Raw genomic sequence first — 22,037 nt, forward strand, 5'->3', positions numbered from 1 at the left:
ATGAGAACAGAGTAGAGCTCCATCTGCGGAATCATCCGTCTACGTTCCTGTCACATAAGCGTTACTACCTCACGGTGTACATATTTATACTTAGGCGTCCGTGCCTTGGAGTCAGTTCTTTGACTTTTACTTCAAATGGTTGAAATGGCTCAAAGCACTATGGGACCTAACATCTGAGGTCATCAGTCCCCTAGGCCTAGAACTACTTAAACCGAACTAGCCTAAGGACATCACACACATCCATGCCCGAGGCAGGATTCGAACTTGTGGCCGTAGCAGCAGCGCGGTTCCAGACTGAAGCGTCTAGAACCGCTCGGCCACAGCGGACGGCTGACTTTTACTGGCATATTAGTTAGACACAAAGTAGTTTACTTGACGTTAGGTTGTTCTGAAAGTGAAAAAGGGTTTCACGTTTTTCTATAAATGCTTTAGTTACTTTCTTCCTTTCGTGGACTCAAAGTGTTTCACTCGCAATTCTGAGATGCAATTATTTGCTGGCCGGGCGCTGTGGCCGAGCGGTTCTAGGCCCTTCAGTCTGGAACCGAGCTGCTACTACGGTAACACCTTCGAATCCTGCCTCGGGCACGGATGTGTGTGATGTCCTTAGGTTAGTTAGGTTTAAGTAGTTCTAAGTTCTAGGGGACTGATGACCTCAGATGTTAAGTCCCATAGTGCCTAGAGCCATTTGAACCAATTTGAACCAATTATTTTCTCAATCTGTCACTCGTGGATGTTGAAGTAGCCAATAGAAAACAAAGAAGTATGAACAATTTGCCAGAAAAGAGATCGTTGCGTCTGTTAGCTCACATTATCAAACAGTGTATTTGTACGTGAAACGTAGTAATGTAATTTGACCTCACAGTCGCTCAAAATATGACGAGAATATGTTTATGCACTGTTGGTCGATATTCATATTCTGTAAGTTTTTAATTCTCGTCATGTTTTAATGGATTACGAGGCCAAGATAGACAGCACGGAATAATAGTAATAAATTCCACGGTGTTCGATTCGGAAGCGCTACATTGTTTCAACCAGTATGCGAGTAGATACCTATTGCAATTAACAGACTTAACATTAATGAGGGCCTGATTAACTTTCTTCTTTTTTTGAAGAATAGAAAGATTAAGAAATAATTGATGATTAGTTTAAATGGTTTTAACAAAAAACTCTGCAAACTAATTTGATCTCACTAAATAGAAACATAATTTCGAGACACATATTCTCTCCACAAGACCACACTAATACACTCTAACCACTAGATTAAAGTGAGTTCATTGATATGATGGAATTAAACCGCAAGCTGCAGCATGGCAATCCCGTAACGTTAACTTATTTGAAATACTGATATGCAAATGTAGTGAAGAAAAATCATGATGTAGCTCCATAAGATAACGTTTTTGGTGAAAATGTGAACGGATTCCATTCCTGGAATACTGCTTTGGATGGTCTGCAAAATAATCTTCGGTACCCATACCTTTTTCACTCGTTTACATGTGGAAAGGTGCAACTGGTTTTGCTGAAAGAAATAGCTGTTCCAATATCTATACCTCAAATTTATCATACTCTGCACAACAAAATCACTCTTTCGGAACGACATAATTATTTTCCATTCCATCTCATAAGTTTAAAATTCTTCTCGAAGGTGCCTACAACCTCCCTCTGTGTCCGCCCAAAAGCGTGACGGCCAGCGACGTCAACTTTTGGCTTGGCAGTGTTTCAAACAGGAGAGTATCGACACAAGCGAAGAAGGTTCACAGCTCAGATGTTCATGTGGGCAATAAGGTGAATTAATGGTCTCACATTGGCACCAGATTTCACCACAATTCTGTCAAATGTCACTGTGGCCATGTCACATGATGAGAAAGTTGTGATCGAACCAAGTCACCTAGCGCTGAAATCACGTGGTTCCTTATGGGTGGCCGAGGTAAACATTTCAGACACGAAAATGCCGCTAGGGCTGGCATAAAGGGCGCCAATAAAACCAACCCTTTCTCTGGGAAAGTGATTCCCGCGTACTTCGAGGCTGAAAACGGCAGTCTGCAGTGCGATGAGCACCAGGAACGTGTTATCGACGATTTTTAACGCTGCTGACATGTTAATCTTTCTCTAACATTATCGTGGGTCTACGCCCCCGTGTAATGTAATCGCATCTCTTTGGAGGCCAGGACTCAACCACAAGAGGAGTCTAACCGCATCACCAGGTGGAAGAGCAAGCTACCACCAGATATCCCTATAAAGGAAGAGCTAGCTCCAGGAAATGACTTTGCCTACCCTATTTGGAGATCACTCAATCGTCTTAGGATGGGCGTTCCTTTTTCAAACAAGCGAAAATGGGGCATTCTTCCAGCTGATGGAGATACCTCCTGCAAGCCCCGGCCAACCTGCTAATTTGTCCACAACTTGAACAAACCTACACAACACAGGACCTGATTGAGGGTAACAAGGCCATCTGAGTTACTACCTTCTGAAAATTCTGACAGGACACGGAAATATATGAATGAGTTTTCTCTTTGGAGTGCAGCGCGTCCGCAATTTTTTCCTCTCTGTTACAGGTTAGAACCACTACGGACCGTTTAAAACCATATGCTGAAATTTGAGCGTGATCCGAAGCAGCAAAGGGTACTTAAAATTTTTGCCTTCCTGCTTTCCGCTGGAGTGCAACATTAATTTGTGCGTGAATAAAATGGGAAACGGTCCCTTTGGGACGCCCCAGTTCGGCAACAACCCTGGTACCATGCTTGCAACTTTGTCTAGCACGTTAGAAATGTGCCCGTCAGAAACTCTTGACACCAATTCAGCTGGCGGCTTTTTCCAGCGCTTAAGGGTAGGCAAATCACACGCAAGAGGTGTCGAATGCGTTGCCTAACCCTCAGGTGCTAGGGCAATAACCAGGCTGATTTGTTAAAAAAAAAATATCTTAAGATATATTTCTAAAGCGATGCCCAAAGTTGCGTGGGTGCCACCGAAGAAGTTTCCGAATTATGGGATAGGGGAGTTTGAACTTAGGGGGACATTTTTGCCGTTTTATTGAGGCACGTTTAATGTTGCATTCGCATGTGATCATGCCACAGGGAGACGGAAAGCAGAAGGGCTGAAAAAGCCAAAGTACCCTTTCCTACTTTGGATCACGCTCAAATTTATTCGAATGGTTTTCAGTGGTCCCTAGTGGTTATAACTTCTACATGAGAACAAAAATTGCTGTCACGCTGCACCGCAAAGGGAAGACATCACGTTCAATGGATATACAAGCCCGCAATGTCCTTAGAGCGGTCTTATTGGCGCCATTTATGCCACCCCGTGTGGCTTTTCGTGTCGATTCTGAGCTGCGGTGTGTCTGAAATGGGGACTGTGATGAGCTTTCCGTCATGTGACACGCTCATGGTGGCGATGGGCAGAATTGTGGTTAGATTTGGCGACAGTGCGACTATATTAAACCGTCTTACAGCTCGCATGAACTTTCGATTTGTGGCCTTGTTTTCACTTGTCTGGACACCTTGCGATCCGAGGTGTCGCATGGCCCAAGGGTGATATCGCTGGGCGCCATGCTTTTGCAACATTCCAGAGGAAGGTTGGAGGCACTTCTGAGCCAAATTTCAGAAATATGTGTCGCGCAGTGTGGCGTTGTTGTTGTTGTTGTTGTGGTCTTCAGTCCAGAGACTGGTTTGATGCAGCTCTCCATGCTACTCTATCCTATGCAAGCTTTTTCGTCTCCCAGTACCTACTGCAACCTACATCCTTCTGAATCGGTTAAGTATATTCATCTCTTGGTCTCCCTCTTCGATTTTTACCCTCCACGCTGCCCTGCAATACTAAATTGTTGGTCCTGTGATGCCTCAGAATATGCTCTACCAACCGATCCCTTCTTCTAGTCAAGTTCTGCCACAAATTTCTTTTCTCTCCAACTCTATTCACCACCTCCTCATTAGTTATGTGATCTACCCATCTAATCTTCAGCATTCTTCTGTAACATCACATTTCGAAAGCTTCTATTCTCTTCTTGTCCAAACAATTTATAGTCCAAGTTTCACTTCCATACATGGCTACACTCCATACAAATGCTTTCAGAAACGACATCCTGACACTTAAATCTATACTCGATGTTAACAAATTTCTCTTCTTCAGAAACGCTTTTCTTGCCATTGCCAGTCTACATTTTATATCTTCCCGCAGCATCACCCGATTCAATTCGACTACATTCCATTATCCTCGTTTTGTTTTTGTTTATTTTCATCTTATATCCTCCTTTCAAGACACTGTCCATTCCTTTCTGCTGCTGTTGCAGGTCCTTTGCTGTCTCTGACAGAATTACAATGTCTTCTTTATGGATTTTATTTCCTATTCCGAATTTTACTTTTGTTTCCTTTACTGCTTCCTCAGTATACAGATTGAATAACATCGGATATAGGCTGCAACCCCGTCTCACTCTCTTCCCAATCACTGCTTCCCTTTCATGCCACTTGACTCTTAAAACTGCCATTTGGTTTCTGAACAAATTGTAAATAGCCTTTCGCTCCCTGTATTTCACCCCTGCCACCTTCAGAATTTGAAAGAGAGTATACGTAGGTTTGACTTTCCTTAATCTTATTTCTAAGATAAGTCATAGGGTCAGTATGCTTCACGTGTTTCAATATTTCTACGGAATCCAAACTGATCTTCCCCGAGGTCGGCTTCTATTAGTTTTTCCATTCGTCTGTAAAGAATTCGCGTTAGTATTTTGCAGCCGTGACTTATTAAACTGACAGTTCTGTAATTTTCACATCTTTCAACACCTGCTTTGTTTGGCATTGGAATTACTACATTCTTCTTGAAGTCTGAGGGTATTTCGCCTGTCTCATATATCTTGCTCACCAGATGGTAGAGTTTTGTCAGCACTGGCTCTCCCAAGGCTGTCAGTGGTTCTAATGGAATGTTGCCTACTCCCGGGGCCTTGTTTCGACTCAGGTCTTTCAGTGCTCTGTCAAACTCTTCACGCAGTATCTTATCTCCTATTTCATCTTCGTCTACATTCTATTCCATTTCCATAACATTGTCCTGAAGAACATCGCCCTTGTATAGACCCTCTATGTACTCCTTCCACCTTTCTGCTTTCCCTTCTTTGCTTAGAACTGGGTTTCCATCTGAGCTCTTGATATTCATGCAAGTGGTTCTCTTCTCTCCAAAGGTCTCTTTAATTTTCCTGTAGGCAGTATCTATCTTATACCTAGTGATATGCGCCTCTACATCCTTATATTTGTCCTCTAGCCATCCCTGCGTAGCCATTTTCCACTTTCTGTCGATCTCATTTTTGAGACGTTTGTATTCCTTTTTGCCTGCTTCATTTACTGCATTTTTATATTTTCTCCATTCATCAATTAAATTCAATATCTCTTCTGTTACCCAAGGATTTCTATTAGCCCTCGTCTTTTTACCTACTTAAATGTCTGCTACCTTCACTATTTCATCTCTCAAAGCTACCCATTCTTCTTCTACTGTATTTCTTTCCCCATTCTTGTCAATCGTTCCCTAATGCTCTTCCTGATGCTTTCTACAACCTCAGGTTCTTTCAGTTTATCCAGGTCCCATCTCCTCAAACTCCCATCTTTATGCAGTCTTTCCAGTTTTAATCTACAGTTCATAACCAATAGATTGTGGTCGGAGACCACAGCTGCCCTTGGAAATGTCTTACAGTTTAAAACCTGGTTCCTGAATCTCTGTCTTACCATTACATAATCTATCTAAGACCTTCTAGAATCTCCAGGCTTCTTCCATGTATACAACACTCTTTTATGATTCTTGAACCAAGTGTTATCTGTGATTAAGTTATGCTCTGTGCAAAATTCTACCAGGCGGCTTCCTCTTTCACTCCTTAACCCCATTCCAAATTCGCCTACTACGTTTCCTTCTCTTCCTTTTCCTACTATCGAGTTACGGTCACTATTAAATTTTCGTCTCCCTTCACTATCTGAAAAATTTCTTTTATCTTATCATACATTTCATCAATCTCTTCGTCATGTGCGGAGCTAGTTGGCACATAAACTTGTACTACTGTGGTAGGCGTGGGCTTCGTATCTATTTTGGCCACAATAATGCGTTAACTATGCTGTTTGTAGTAGCTTACCCGCACTCCTATTTTTTTATTCATATTGAACCTACTCCTGCATTACGCCTATTTGATTTTGTATTTATAATCCTGTATTCACCTGACCAGAAGTCTTGTTTCTCCTGCCACCAAACTTCACTAATTCCCACAATATCTAACTTTAACCTATCCATTTCCCTTTTTAAATTTTCTAACCTAACTGCCCGATTAGGGGAACTGACATTCCACGCTCCGATCCGTAGAACGCCAGTTTTCTTTCTCCTGATAACAACGTCCTCCTGAGTAGTCCTCGCCCGGAGATCCGAATGGGTGACTATTTTACCTCCAGAATATTTTACTCAAGAGGACGCCATCATCATTGAACCATACAGAAAGCCGCATGGCCTCGGGAAAAATTACGGCTGTAGTTTCCCCTTGTTTTCAGCCGTTTGCAGTCGCAGCACAGCAAGGCCGTTTTGGTTAGTGTTACAAGGCCAGATCAGTCAGTCATCCAGACCGTTGCCTCTGCAACTACTGAAAAGGCTATAGCGTTATCCTGATGGGAAACTTTTCTGTTTGATTTACAACCCAGAATATACGGTAATGCAGGAAAACAACAGCAAAACATCGTTTCGGATAATTTCAGGTCTACAACATTATTTCCGCTGTTTTGCAATATGTGGCAGTAACGGCATCTCGTTTTATAGGTGGTAGGTCGTAAGTATCAAACAATAATGTTCGGCGTTTGTAAAGATAACGGCGTCATATTATTAGTCGATTTGTGATTACATCATTAAGTTATTCTCGACTGCACATCTCAACTTAGGAGCCCAGTAGTCGCATCAGCGGGAAGTTTAAAATTTCTGCTTTACCAAGAAGACATCTGGAGCTGAGGCTCATACAATGCTGGGTAAGACCAATGGTGAGGCACCAATTAGTATAAGACGTATAGAGAATGGTTTCAGCCCTTCAAAAACGGTGATTTTGACGTCGAATGCCGGTGGAAGAGAGAAGGTTTTCGAAGCTACTGAAACCGAAGTAAATCACAGGAGATCGTTATCGAAAGCAACTGAAATGGGGGGAATTTAGTGCAATCACGCACGATCCACACAGTTGGAAAAAGGGTACCATGTAATATTTTAAGACAAAAAACATTGTTGATAAAAAAATAATAAATGTCAAGAAAGGGATAATTAAACGGTCGCCAGCCAGTCGGGGCAACGAATATCCAGAATCTTAAGAACGGTAATGGCAAAGAAAACTAAGCAAATAATCATTGGCGTAGCAACAGAAGATTTGCCGCCTTTTTCAATAACACAAGAGTTCACGAGGAAATAAATGAATCAGAAAGCACAGGGTTGCAATTACTCGTCTGAAATATTAAATTTTGAAAGAAAAGAAAACGGAGTTGCTGGTTAAATAAATGACTGACTGTAATTGAAACCTTTTTTCGTAAAAAGTGACTTTCAGCAACCTCAGGATAACGTAATGCAAAGTTTGGAAAAAGTCAAGCAAATTACTTTTAATTATTGAAGGATTAAATGGAATTTACTATAAGCAAAAGAGCTACTGATTTAGTTTTAACATAAAAATAAGATACGTACCAAGCCAGCAGAATTTATTCGCTAAGCTAAATACAGAATAAATTAAATTGTGCACTCTTAATTTGTGCTGTATCATTAGTTATTAGTTCTGCCAGTGAAATTTTACGTTACTTTAATTGAATGAAATTAATACTCAAAACTGGAAATTAGTTAAGCCTCTGTTTTGCAGTACGAGACTGAACAGTTAGTGAGGTAGCAGAATTTAGATTGAAGCTTGGCATTAGCAAACAAACAATACTAGCAGTAAGTACGAGTAGTAAATCAATTTTCGTGTTTTTGCTACACTCTGTGATTGCATGGAACTGTGTTTGGTAACAATGTCTAAGGTCAATGAAACACAGGTTTCCTACACGTTTTAACTACTGCAAGTTGTTATTGACGAAAATTATTGAAGTTTCTGAAAGAAATGTCAGTGAACTTTTAATAGCCTTACTTATGTCTTCACAACACCTTTATTTTCAATCAACCTTATACGTTTCGACTTTCTGTCGTTCTCAAAGGCATTGCTATGTCAGTCATATAAAAACATTAGATACATTGTATCATATGACTGACATAGCCCTGATTTTCGAAAATGAGGAAAAGTCGAAACGCGTAAGGTTGTTGAAAAATTAAAGTGTGGACAAGACATAAGTAGAATTATTCAGAGTGCATCCAGATAGCTACGTCGTCTCCGGCATTTTCATTCAAATTGCAAATGCCACTGGGTAATGACTATACAGTATTAGTTAACAGTTTTACGATGTTGTAGCTGCGCGGACGACGAAGGAAGTAACCGACGACAATGCTGTGCTGGCGCTATTGCTGCTGCTGGTGGTGGTGGTGGTCTCCAGCGCAACGGATAACTATGGGGCAGGCAAAAGCTAGAATTGCAGCTTCCTGCGCCTGTTCACTCCTCCCGTGCTCTCAATATTCGCGGGTTAACGAATTTGGAGCGCCTACACTGGCGCGATAATACACTCCTGGAAATGGAAAAAAGAACACATTGACACCGGTGTGTCAGACCCACCATACTTGCTCCGGACACTGCGAGAGGGCTGTACAAGCAATGATCACACGCACGGCACAGCGGACACACCAGGAACCGCGGTGTTGGCCGTCGAATGGCGCTAGCTGCGCAGCATTTGTGCACCGCCGCCGTCAGTGTCAGCCAGTTTGCCGTGGCATACGGAGCTCCATCGCAGTCTTTAACACTGATAGCATGCCGCGACAGCGTGGACGTGAACCGTATGTGCAGTTGACGGACTTTGAGCGAGGGCGTATAGTGGGCATGCGGGAGGCCGGGTGGACGTACCGCCGAATTGCTCAACACGTGGGGCGTGAGGTCTCCACAGTACATCGATGTTGTCGCCAGTGGTCGGCGGAAGGTGCACGTGCCCGTCGACCTGGGACCGGACCGCAGCTACGCACGGATGCACGCCAAGACCGTAGGATCCTACGCAGTGCCGTAGGGGACCGCACCGCCACTTCCCAGCAAATTAGGGACACTGTTGCTCCTGGGGTATCGGCGAGGACCATTCGCAACCGTCTCCATGAAGCTGGGCTACGGTCCCGCACACCGTTAGGCCGTCTTCCGCTCACGCCCCAACATCGTGCAGCCCGCCTCCAGTGGTGTCGCGACAGGCGTGAGTGGAGGGACGAATGGAGACGTATCGTCTTGAGCGATGAGAGTCGCTTCTGCCTTGGTGCCAATGATGGTCGTATGCGTGTTTGGCGCCGTGCAGGTGAGCGCCACAATCAGGACTGCATACGACCGAGGCACACAGGGCCAACACCCGGCATCATGGTGTGGGGAGCGATCTCCTACACTGGCCGTACACCACTGGTGATCGTCGAGGGGACACTGAATAGTGCACGGTACATCCAAACCGTCATCGAACCCATCGTTCTACCATTCCTAGACCGGCAAGGGAACTTGTGTTCCAACAGGACAATGCACGTCCGCATGTATCTCGTGCCACCCAACGTGCTCTAGAAGGTGTAAGTCAACTACCCTGGCCAGCAAGATCTCCGGATCTGTCCCCCATTGAGCATGTTTGGGACTGGATGAAGCGTCGTCTCACGCGGTCTGCAAGTCCAGCACGAACGCTGGTCCAACTGAGGCGCCAGGTGGAAATGGCATGGCAAGCCGTTCCACGGGACTACATCCAGCATCTCTACGATCGTCTCCATGGGAGAATAGCAGCCTGCATTGCTGCGAAAGGTGGATATACACTGTACTAGTGCCGACATTGTGCATGCTCTGTTGCCTGTGTCTATGTGCCTGTGGTTCTGTCAGTGTGATCATGTGATGTATCTGACCCCAGGAATGTGTCAATAAAGTTTCCCCTTCCTGGGACAATGAATTCACGGTGTTCTTATTTCAATTTCCAGGAGTGTAGCTGCACACCGCCTCTGCAGGAGCACGCAACAAACATTTCCCCACTCTTTCATGACTCGGATGCTGTGCTTCCTCTATGCTCAAGCACGACAGAGATTCTCCATACGTAAAGATAAACAGCGGCACACCTACTGCCACTTCGTCGTTGCTAACGATACATTAAAGTTCCCTTGGCTATTACCCAGGAAGTTACAATATTTCCATTGTAATTACCATCAATTGTACACAGTAAGAAATAAATACATTACTACATCCGTTACATATTAGCTGTAGTTTCTGTAATAAAGCTTCCACATTCAGAATCAGAAGTAGAGTACAAGTTATCAACGGATATCAAATACCGAAAAATTTTGCATGGTGCGGAACGTATTTTATCTACATTTTCAATGTTACATGCTGGAGCTGAAAAGAAGGCTATCAACAGGTCACTCAGAATGTGGAGGAAGACAAAAATCTTAAAATCTCTGGGGGATTGGAACAACATAGTAGGATCAAAAAATGGTTCAAATGGCTCTGAGCACTATAGGACTTAACATCTGAGGTCATCAGTCCCCTAGAACTCAGAACTACTTAAACCTAACTAACCTAAGGACATCACACACATCCATGCCCGAGGCAGGATTCGAACCTGCGACCGTAGCGGTCGCGCGGTTCCAGACGGAAGCGACTAGAACCGCTCGGCCACACTGGCCGGCCAACATAGTAGGTGAAGGAATGAAACACAGAGTGGAGAATGAGGGACTGGAATCATCCACCAGATAGGAGAAAGACTCTTTTATGTGTTCATTAACTTCAGCAAGCATTAGCAACACGCTGCTCAATAATCTCGAGACGAGAAGGTATACTTCGAAGAGACTGGACGACACAGGAACGTACCAGCTGGATTACATCACTATGAGGTAGAGGTTTCGAAATTATGTGTTGGATTGTATGGCATTCCCAGAACCAAATTCAGACTCAGATTACAGATTAGCGATTATGAAGAGTGCATGTCAAGAAACCTTGTATAACAGAAGATATAAATTAATTAAACAATGGAAGAACGAAATCCTAAAATTTTTTTCAAAGAAGAGCTATACACCAGTACAGCAGTTAAGAAGTAGATGAATAGGAAGTACAGGGATGCTAAAGCGAATTCGCCGTAGAGAGACTGTAAAGAAATCGAAGAGAAAATGCTGATTAGAAGTACAGATATAAATTTCAAGTAAAGTCTTCAACTTTAAGAATGCGTTAAGGTTGAGGTTAGTACCACGCGACAAGCACAGGATGCGGTCGGGCTTGTTGTCCAGACCATCACTGATGCTGTCACTGATATTCGTTAAAGCAAACTCAGGATAGGCCACAATTATTCTAACAGAAACCTACAGAGAAGTCTGGCGGGCGTGAACAATTTCAGAGACGCAATTCTGAAGCTTAGCAGAAAGAATACTGACCAATTAGTGATGAATCTTGTCAGCAAAAAGCTTCTCCTGAAGGTGACACTGAATGACGTTAACAGAACTCATAGAGTGGGACACAGGACGCCATGATCAGCAAAACCTAGACCAATAATAGTGAAGTTTGTGTCGTACAGGAATAGATTTGAAATCTTCACAGCGGAGAAGAATCTCGTGGAGTCTGACAATACGAGAGTATCTCACGTCTGAAAATTTAAAAATTATGAAGAATGCGGTTTTGAGACGTGGCCTATAAAACGTATGGACAAATGAAAATAGGATAATGGTGAAGATTGAAAGTCGAAAGAGATCAGTTTGCAATGCAAAGGGACTCAAAAATCTTTGCTTTAGGAGCTAAGCGCATGTCAACTCTTCCTGACGCTAGTCTGTGGGTTTGTACTGAAGGTTATACTCAGCAATAACAACTAACTGTTTCTTTTACTTCAGTACTACTTTCTGTTATTAATTGTTTCTTATCTGCTTTGTCAATTATCGTACCAACTTAGTCTTACTTCCACTTCCATTTAGCAATTTATGATCATATTATTATTGATAATCATAATTAGCGCCATTAATTGTACACTCTATTTTTATTCTATTTATCATGCCTACATTACTGTTATGCACAGATTATTCTAGCTCTGTTTGGCGAGTTTCTTCCGCTGTCACCACTTGGCTGTTTAAGAATTGCTGCAAACACCGCACTCCTTGGCTACAAAACCTCCCTCTTTCCTGATATTACCGGTCACTTTCACTTCTTGGAACATGCGCTCACCCACTTCAGCGTTTTCGTACGTTTTTTTCCCACGGAAGTGCCAACTGAATTTAGAGAAGAGTCACATTACTCTTTTCTAGTCAGGATGCCGTTAAAATAGTATTTTAATTGTAGGTCACACCAATTGTGCAAAAACCAGGCCAATGGAAAAAAGAGCGACAAATATATACAAACTTATATTGTTCAAGGGACAATGAAACGTCCTACGCTGTCAATTGATCGTTTTTGGACCTACTGAACTATTTAAAATTGTTTTTGACCTAATCTATATGGCATTACAGCGAAATGAACTGCAACATTTCGTAATAAGCTTTTCAATTAATCCATGTCAGAAGTGTGTTTCATTTCTTTTAGCCTTCATCACTACATGTTTTACAATTGAGAAATCAGAATGTCAGTGCAGATTGCTTTTTTTTACGCCATGTATAGTAAACAATAACAACATTTGGTGAAACTTCCTGGTACAGTAGTGTGACTGCTGTTCATATGATGGGCTGTAGCAAGCTAAGTAGCTTCGGTAGAAAGAAAGGATATTGCGGAGACATGGCTTTCAGGAGTGCTAGTTCTGCAAGGTTCGCAGCAGAGCTTCTGTAAAGTTTGGAAGGTACGAGACGAGGTACTGGAAGAAGTAAAGCTGTGAGTACCGGGCGTGAGTCGTGCTTCGGTAGCTCAGTTGGTAGAGCGCTTGCCCGCGGAAGGCAAAGGTCCCGAGTTCGGGTCTCGGTCGGGCACAGAGTTTTAATCTGCCAGGAAGTTTCACATCAGCGCACACTCCGCTGCAGAGTGAAAATCTCATTCTGGCAACAACATTTGGTATTAGCAGACGACGAGTAGGCTGCACCTTGACGTTACAAAAGATGGCGGTTCCATAGCCAGTCTATGTTGTTTATATAGGTCGTTGAAATTACGGTATCGCATCATCACTGGTACTCGCAGCCGGAAAATCACAATCATATTACATTAGGTAAGCTGGTGCTGGTTATGTATATTATCCGCAGTTTAAACTTGACAGCAGATGGAACAGTTTCAATGATTTATCACATGGTGTAAATGTCTGTAGCCAGAAAAGATGCTGTTTAAAGCAATCGCAATTATGTCAAATGGCTCTGAGCACCATGGGACTTATGATCTATGGTCATCAGTCCCCTAGATCCTAGAACTACTTATACCCAACTAACCTGAGGACATCACGCAACACTCAGTCATCACGAGGCAGAGAAAATATCTGACCCCGCCGGAAATCGAACCCGGGAACCCGGGCGTGGGAAGCGAGAACGCTACCGCACGACCACGAGCTGCGGACGATTATGTCAAACCTATCATACGCAACACGTTATGACATCACAGTCCAAATGAGAAAGCTTAATGTTGACGTACTAGCGGACACTGTAACAGATATTCTGAAGCGCGAGATTTTCCTGAGACCTGGAATGTCAAACGTGGTGACAGTGGGAGCAGTAGATGGAGATGTATAATAGATGATAGACATGGGATGAACCACACTGACGTACAGTGATGTGTGGTTTTGGTTGATGTGGACGGCCACTGAAGTGATGCCAGGACGACGGTGGCGTGCTGCGGTGGAGGCTAGAACGATGAGAATGTCTCCAGTGTCACAGGGATGACAGCAGCAATGTCCGGGTGATGCAATGATGTCGGAAAACAGATGGAGGTGGTGGCGAAAGCTTCAAAAACGGATGCAGCGGTAGCGGTGGCGGCGGTGTGTGGGGCGGTTGATGGATGGTTGGCGGCGGCGAGATAGAAGTGGCAGCAGTGACGATGATCCATAAAATAAGCTGACGAGGAACGTACATCCACACAAATAGAAGTGGTTTTGAAGTGGCAAGTAAACTGCAGGTACACGAACAGGAACTGATATCAAACTCCTTCCAGTTTAAGCAGGAAAGTAAACGAACACATACATAGAAGAAGTCTCGAAGACGCTAATAAACTGCACATATGAACACATATTGATGCGAAGCGTAGAGGAGTAGCCCCACCAGTCTACATGGGATAGTGAAGTAGGTGACGACAAATGGGGTATAGCGCTGAAGAGTACCCGAACCGGTCTGTCTCAACAGCTGCCGGGAGATGCAGGGCTATTTCTTTTTCCCTTATTTTCATTTCATTCCCTCACCCCTCATGGGTGGGTGATGTGCTGTCAGCAGTACAGTAATACGTTCTTCAACCAAGATCACTCTTCAAAAATGCAACGAAATGAGTATGTTACTGAACGTGAAACGTTACACGTGGTTCTGAAAACAACGAGTAGGATGAATTCTGTTGACATCTGCATAAACACATTAGGACCGATTTCATTTTTAAATTAGAAACGAAGGGACAGACACTTAAAAAACCAAAACAGATACATATTGAAAACACACTGCAGAAAAGTGAAAGTCTTCTCAGAAAAAGCATTGCCTTTTCACACAAAATCTGAAGGACCTGCACTGGAAGGGAAGCATTTTGGGAGTAGAGGATATGTTCCATTGGGTTGAGGGGCGTGGGTAGGAAATGATAAGGAGATGCGTTAGGTAGAAAATCATAGATATGAAGGTAGGTGTTAGGGTACACAGTGGGACGACGAAAAGTGGGGAGAAGGAAGTTGCTACGTTGGTAGCGTAGCATTAAGAGAAAGTGGATATGGCTGGATGGAGAGAGAAAAGGAGAAAGGAACCCTAATGTGAAGTGGGCTAGTTGAGGAAGAGTTAAAGTTGGTGAGAGGGCTAAATATCGGGGCGGATGTATATGTTATGAAAACATTTGGCAATTTACCATGTGAGAACCAAATTTATTGCGATTGTTGTTGGTCTTCTAATTTATGCTAATGCCTTGCTTTTTAATATTTTTAGCGTCAGTTGTACACAATATATTTTGAATTTTTTTCTCATTAGTTAAAATATGAGGCAATATGAGTACATCCTTCCTTCTCTGCATCTAAGGCACTGCACTCCAAAGCATGCTTTTATGTCAATTGTGGTGGATGTTTTAACAGATAATACTGTAACAAATTTCAGTGTGTATAACAGGCCACTACAGGCGTTCACCAAAATATGATTTTCATTAAAATGTTTTACAGTATTTTAAAGTGTTTTTGACTTTGTTGCGTAGATTAATTTCATAGTTATTCAATGGAATTCAATGGAATTTGCTTTATGCCAAATTGTTAATTTTAATAAATATTACTTAGTTTTCAATTCTTTAATTTTAAAACGATTTTATATAAAAACTGTACCGGTAACTTTGGATTGGCGTTAGTGATATAAAAGGTGTTCTACCCACATGACTTAATCTGTGGCTGCTTGTATTACTCTGTAAACAACTACCTCAGTTAGAATGTCGCCACGTACGTCTTAAAGTAGTTTTCAGTTTAAATTGTACGTTATTTAATATTTTGTCACTACGTTGTACAATGCGGTTTAACTTACATCATTTTCATAACACTGAATACAGCTATTCGATTGCTGAAATCAAGGTCTGCAATAAAATACTGATTGGATTTGGGACTGGAAAAGGTGTGCAATATAAATACTGATTGGATTTGCGACTGGTTGCAGAATTCTTTTCCATATTTGGCGTGGATAAACAGTTCCAATTTGCATGCAAGGTATATGAAACAGGAAAATTACACTAATGTTTCAAGAAAAATTGGGAAACCCCTGTTCCAAAACAGGCTGATGCTGACAGGAGTGAATATTAACGAACTACCAGTTTATTATGTCACAGTTTCAGAATCAAGTGAAATTAGTCTTTCTCGCTGCTCACTGGTACTGCAAAGCCTGGAAACTCCCGTAACCATTTCTTCTACTCCTTCCCCTACAACCGCGTTCCAATCCCCCTAGTTATTAGCTTTTCATCACCCTTTACGTATTTAATTACCGTTAAATATAGTCGTACAAGTTCTCTGACTGTTCATGTGCTGCTTGTGCTGTTGTACTGTACAATATCTATACCCCTTTCTGCGAAATCGTTGTTAAACAGGGAAATTTTTATTGTGCTTTGACACCCACGAGGGGATCTTACGAGGGCTTGACAACAGTACCCAGATTCAAATGGATGTAGGTTGTAATAATTCTGTAACATGAAGGCGCCTGAACAAGTTAGACTAACGTGGAAGCTTTATCGAACAGTCTTCATACTGGAGACCACAACAACATAGCTCCGGTAGAGAAGTTTTGTTAACGAAAATGGAACACAGCATGGCTCCTGCTGCGTTTACTTACGTCACACGTTCACAATAAATGATACGTAACATAACGGAAGCATCGTTGTCTTGTCATACACAATGATCGGTGGGAAAATACACTCTAAGATAAAAAGAACCACTCACCTTGAAAAAATTATCCGAATGGGACATAGATCGGTATATGTGATTTAAATGCACAGACAAACAAATGATGACAGTTTCAGAAAAATATTGATTTATTCAAGAGAAATTGCTCAAAAAATGTGCAAGTCAATAACGTGTTGATCCACCATTGGCCCTTATGCAAGCAAATATTTTCTTTGCATTGACTGACAGAGTAGTTGGATGAACTCCTGAGTTATATCATTCGAAATTCCATCCAACTGGTACATTAGGTCGTCAAATTAGCGAACTGATTCTGGGGTGCTGTCCATAATGCTATAAACGTTCCCTGTTTATGAGAGATTCGGCGACGTTTCTGGCCAAGGTAGGGTTTCGAAAGCACAAAGACTAGCAATAGGGACTCTCAGTGTGATCTGGCAAGCAATATGTTGCTGAAACATGAGCCCAGGATGGCTTCATCTCAAGAGCAACAAACGGGTCCTAGAATACGCCTGCTCCGTAAGAGTGCCATGGATTACAACCATAGGGGTCCCGCTATGAACTGATGTCACATCCGGACTATGACTACCGGTTGTTGGGCCATGTGGTGTGCGACGACAGTCAGGTTGGAATCCCACCGCCGTCCAGGGCGTCTCGAAACACGTATTGGGCCTAAAAGTTCATTGACTAGAGTAGAATTTTCTTCAGTCATGAGTCCTGTTTCAAACTGAACTCTGACGACCAGCAAAGACATGGATGGAGACGCCCATACTAATGTGGGATACCAACCTGACTGTCTTCCGCCATACGGCCCCAAAATCTGAAGTGATGGTCTGGTGTACCATTTCTTTTAGTAGCAGGACCCATTTGGCTGCCATCTGCGACTTCCTGTTACTTGTTTTCACAGTTGCCAAACTCTATCTTGGTTAGCATGGTCGCCGGATCTCTCCGCAACTGAGAACATTTGGAGCATTATCGGCACGACCCCAAAGCCAGCTCGGAATCTGACGACGTAATGCGCCAATTGGACGGAAGTTTGGACGATGCTCCTCAAGAAGAAAATAAAAAACCACTATTAGTCAATTTCAAACTGAATAACTGTTTGCATAAGCTTTGATTCTGGTATCATAAAATGCATATACTTTTTCTGTGTATGGAAGTCCCACGCTGATACCACTGAAAGAGCAGGGGTGACTGAACCTTTGTCATCATAGTTCTCTGAAGGTTAAAAAATACCTGAGCCCTCAGAAGCTCTGGCAGCAAATAGAATGTCATACTCTGGCGGCAGTAAATACGACTGAGTCATCGGCACTGCATTATCCGTCATGGCCTGGGGATCATATTGTTATTCTAGCTGTTCGATGATGAAAATCTGGTTTGGCCAGATCTAAATGGTGCTGCTGCTAGCTGACTTTTCAGTAATAGCTGAGTCTGAAATCATGGCGATCGACCTGGAACAGGGGGCAATGGCCAGCTATTATATTTTCCCATGGTTTGGGCAGTAGAGACTGGAGACTGGACTGGTGTCGTAATGCAGCGGTCTATCGACACAAGTGCGGTTCCTACCACTGTCCAGTCAGGTCAATGACCAATGCTGCACGACTGTAGCTGTGTCTGATTACAGCTCTGGGCTCCATCTTCTGCCTCAGGTTCCCCTACAGCAAAATCTTTATTACAGCCTTACTAGTCGCTATTTATACGGGATAAAGCGTGATAAATATGATTAGACTTCTGAGATAATCACTGTGCACGTTACCCCACTAGTTCCGCACGGTAAAAGCCCAAAGATGTCAATGGTTACCAAATCCATAAGTGGATATGTTTGTGGGCGTAAAGTACCTGTATGCACCTCCTTCTGGCAACCAGATTTATCCCTTTACACAAATAATTCTGAAATATGCACTATGTATTTCTTTATTCCAAAATGTCCATAGCTGTGTCGCAGGCCCTCTAAACCCTCTGCAGCAGAGTTGGGCGTACCGCAATGGGTACCACAAGAGACTAATAGAGAACACTGCACTTGATGGCAGTCAGTCCAGATTTTAACCAATAAACGTCATGCAACAAATATTAGAAAACACGTTATTAGAGATGAGAACAGTCGCTAACTCTTGTAAATTAAACATCATTACAATAAGTGACGCTGCAGAAGTTTTATCACACTCATTACATGACATGAAGGGTTTTTATTCCTGATCCGAATTAGATCCCACTGTCAACGAAACAGAGTTTGTGTGTCTGACCGAGACTCGACTAGGCATAAAGAGACGTAACGTATCGAGGTGTTCACCAGCATCACTTTACAAGGCTGAATCTCCAAACCTGGAAACAAGTGACGATATATTTAGCACTGCACCGGGAACCCCACGAAGCTTATATAACCCCTGAGAAGTAACCACGAAAGGTATGTAAAAAAGTGAAATGCACAAGTGTGAAACACCATAAAGTAAATCTCTGGTGATAGACGGGGACAGAAGCCAGTACCTATATGAATTGTTAACTAAGTGCAATTGTATGTCAGATATTAAAAATGCTCACCAATAGCGAGATATTGGAACATGAAACGGCGATAGAATCCCTGACAGGGATTCGAAACCAGGACTTTTCGCTATCGTCTTATAGCTACGAACGGACATTAAATATTTACTGCCTCTTCAACAGTAGCGGGATGTGCACATATTTGGCTCCAGGTAACGCAATGAATACTGTTGTGCTGCACGTGACTTCAACCCTATGCATATCATCGTTGTTGACCCCACACAAAGTGTTAACTGTCATGTTCTCTTCACTTGTAGCATCGCGCCGTTCACAGAAACGAGCTGGAGGAGTTTGGCGTCGTGACGAAACAACGAAATGATGGGACAGTATCATCTCGAAAGGTTCAAATCCAGAGAAAATTGGAATCGATACTCGAATACCAGACCAGTGCCAATATATTCAAAACTCAAAGTCATTGCAAATAAGAAATTAATGTCCTGTGATGTTACATGATGATTGATTCGTGAACTAAAATAACATTACTAGTGTAAGAAAGCTTACTAGAGACAGAGTTTCTGCAAGCAGCGACTTCCACCTCTGACAGCCGAAAGTAATCCCACTCTGTTCCAGTCTGTAGCGAATGGATATGTTTAACTTTGATTTGGTGCCATGACACAGTCCTGCGTTGTTTACTTTGCGTTACTGGAGCTGTAGATGTATGGGTACGATTGTGGCTGTTAGAAACTTGTACCTCGATGCGAGAAACGAATCCACTCATAGCCATTACAAGCTAGCCTCATTCCAACCAACTACCGAATTTTACACGTGTTTGCTTAGTGTATTTGTAATAATTTTGTACGTAGCACATGACACGAGAATTGTTGACTCACACTTGAGCTTTTGTTGTGAATGACCTATTTGTGGTCCAACAATCAACGTCATGCAGTGCGAAGGCAATGTCGTGACATCAAACCAATCCTTTTCCTTTCGTTTCTAAGCCGTATTCCATCTGTCTGCTATGAGTATCAGGCTGACAGAAGGTCAGAGACAGTATCGTTCACTTTCTTGCCAGTAATAAAAAAGAAATTCTTGCAGAAACATGTTTGTGAAAAGGCTAGTGGGTGTATGTCATCTTAAGACCACCTTCAACGCTACCAGACGGCGGCCGCTTTTGTATGGCATGTTACTATAAGAGTACGAAGGTGGGAACTTAAGTAGTGACAACTATTTATTCACAATCGATACAAAAGAGTTACATGTTTGCACCTGTTACTGTCCTTCAAAGTAGTCACTAGCGATGTGTAGAATCCTTTGTCAGCGATGTGGAAGGCGTACTATACCGTTGGCAGAGCCTGTTCTGTTGATGGTGCGAATGGAGCGGTCGAATCTCTGGAACAGTTGTGAAACGAATTCCTCGAAGTGGTCCCTTCATCTTCGGAATAAAATCAAAGTCACAAGGACTTAAGTCCGGAGAGTATGGTGGATGGTACAGTACTTCACAGTCCCATCGGCCGAACAGAGCAGCCACAGCTTGCGCTCTATGCGCCAGTGCATTGTCGTGCAAAATGATGGGTGGGTTGCGCAAAAAGTGTCGCCGCTTCTGTCGCAAAGCTGGTCGCAAGTGATGCTCCAAAAACGAACAGTAATACTGTGCATTGACGGTCTGCCGTGGAGGAACGTAATGCGTTAGGATAACACCATCACATTCGTACACGAAAATCGCCATAACTTTCACCATACAGGGGATCTAACGCACTTTCGACTGTCCCGGCGACCGATAATGACGCCATTCGTTGGATTGGCATTTCAGTTTTGTCCCACACGATGTGGCCCATGTCTCATTTAGTGTTACGATACGGCGTAAGGAAGCCTCTCCTTCGCGCTCATAGTGATCCAAGTGCGTCTGAGCAGCGTCGTAACGCATCGATTTCTGCATTTCCGTCAAGTCAAGCGGAACCCATCGTGATTCAATTTTTCGCACGCCCAGGCGATCCTTCAGGATGCGAAGCACAGTCGTGTGCACTAATCCGGTTTCGTGGGCGAGCTCATGAATCGTATGGTGTCGATCAATGTCCACTAACGCGGCAACAGCATGCACTTCTTCTTCAGAGACGCTAGGGCGACCTGCCTGATGCATATCTGCCACAGTTTGCCGACCTTCGTTGAAGGCTTTTACCCAACGTGCCACTGTTCTGTACGGCAATGCCGATTCCCCCCCCCCCCCCCCCCCCAACGTCTCTTGAGACCTTGATGACACTGTCGTGCTGTGCGACCTCTGGAACGTTCAACCTTGATCCAACTTCGTTGTTCCTGTTTCGAATACATAGTGACAACGTTACGTTAGACTGCTCGCTCACAAATTGTTTTTCCCTCGATTGTGAGCACGCCGGTTACGTGGGACGGACGAGTCCATTTTCTCGTGGTATGGTAGTTATGTGCTATCAGAGACAGTAATATATTCCATTGCACAATGTCTCCACAGCAGTGTTGCCATTATTTAAGTTCCAACCTACGTATTTAACTATAGTATTACTTCGTTCAAGTTTGTAGTATTACTCGTACCACGACAACTTGAATATTTCTCATTTTTGACATTATTATTCCACAATGGAATGAAGTCTAACATTTGTAACATCGTGGTATGTTTGTGTTTAATAAAAGAGTGAAAGCGTAGAGGCAATTCGAAAGACTCGCACCCTGTACGGAGTGAGTGCTATCGAGAAAGTAAAGTCTTTTCGTTTCAAGTACGATCGTTTTGAGATAAATTGATCCCCACAGTCAGGAAGACAATCAGGCTTTGATGAAGGACGTTTCTGCGGTTTACTACTACGGTCAGTGACAGTGTATCCGATAACTGGCCAGTATGACGACCTATTAATCATCGTGCGACCCTTTTATGAGGGTTGATCCTGGCATTTGCCGTAATATACCGGATGATCAAAAAGTCTGTATAAATTTGAAAACAGAATAAATCACGGAATAATGTAGATAGAGAGGTATAAATTGACACACATCCTT

The sequence above is a fragment of the Schistocerca piceifrons genome, chromosome 2 (genome assembly GCF_021461385.2).
Source record: "Schistocerca piceifrons isolate TAMUIC-IGC-003096 chromosome 2, iqSchPice1.1, whole genome shotgun sequence".
Lineage (NCBI taxonomy): Eukaryota > Metazoa > Arthropoda > Insecta > Orthoptera > Acrididae > Schistocerca > Schistocerca piceifrons.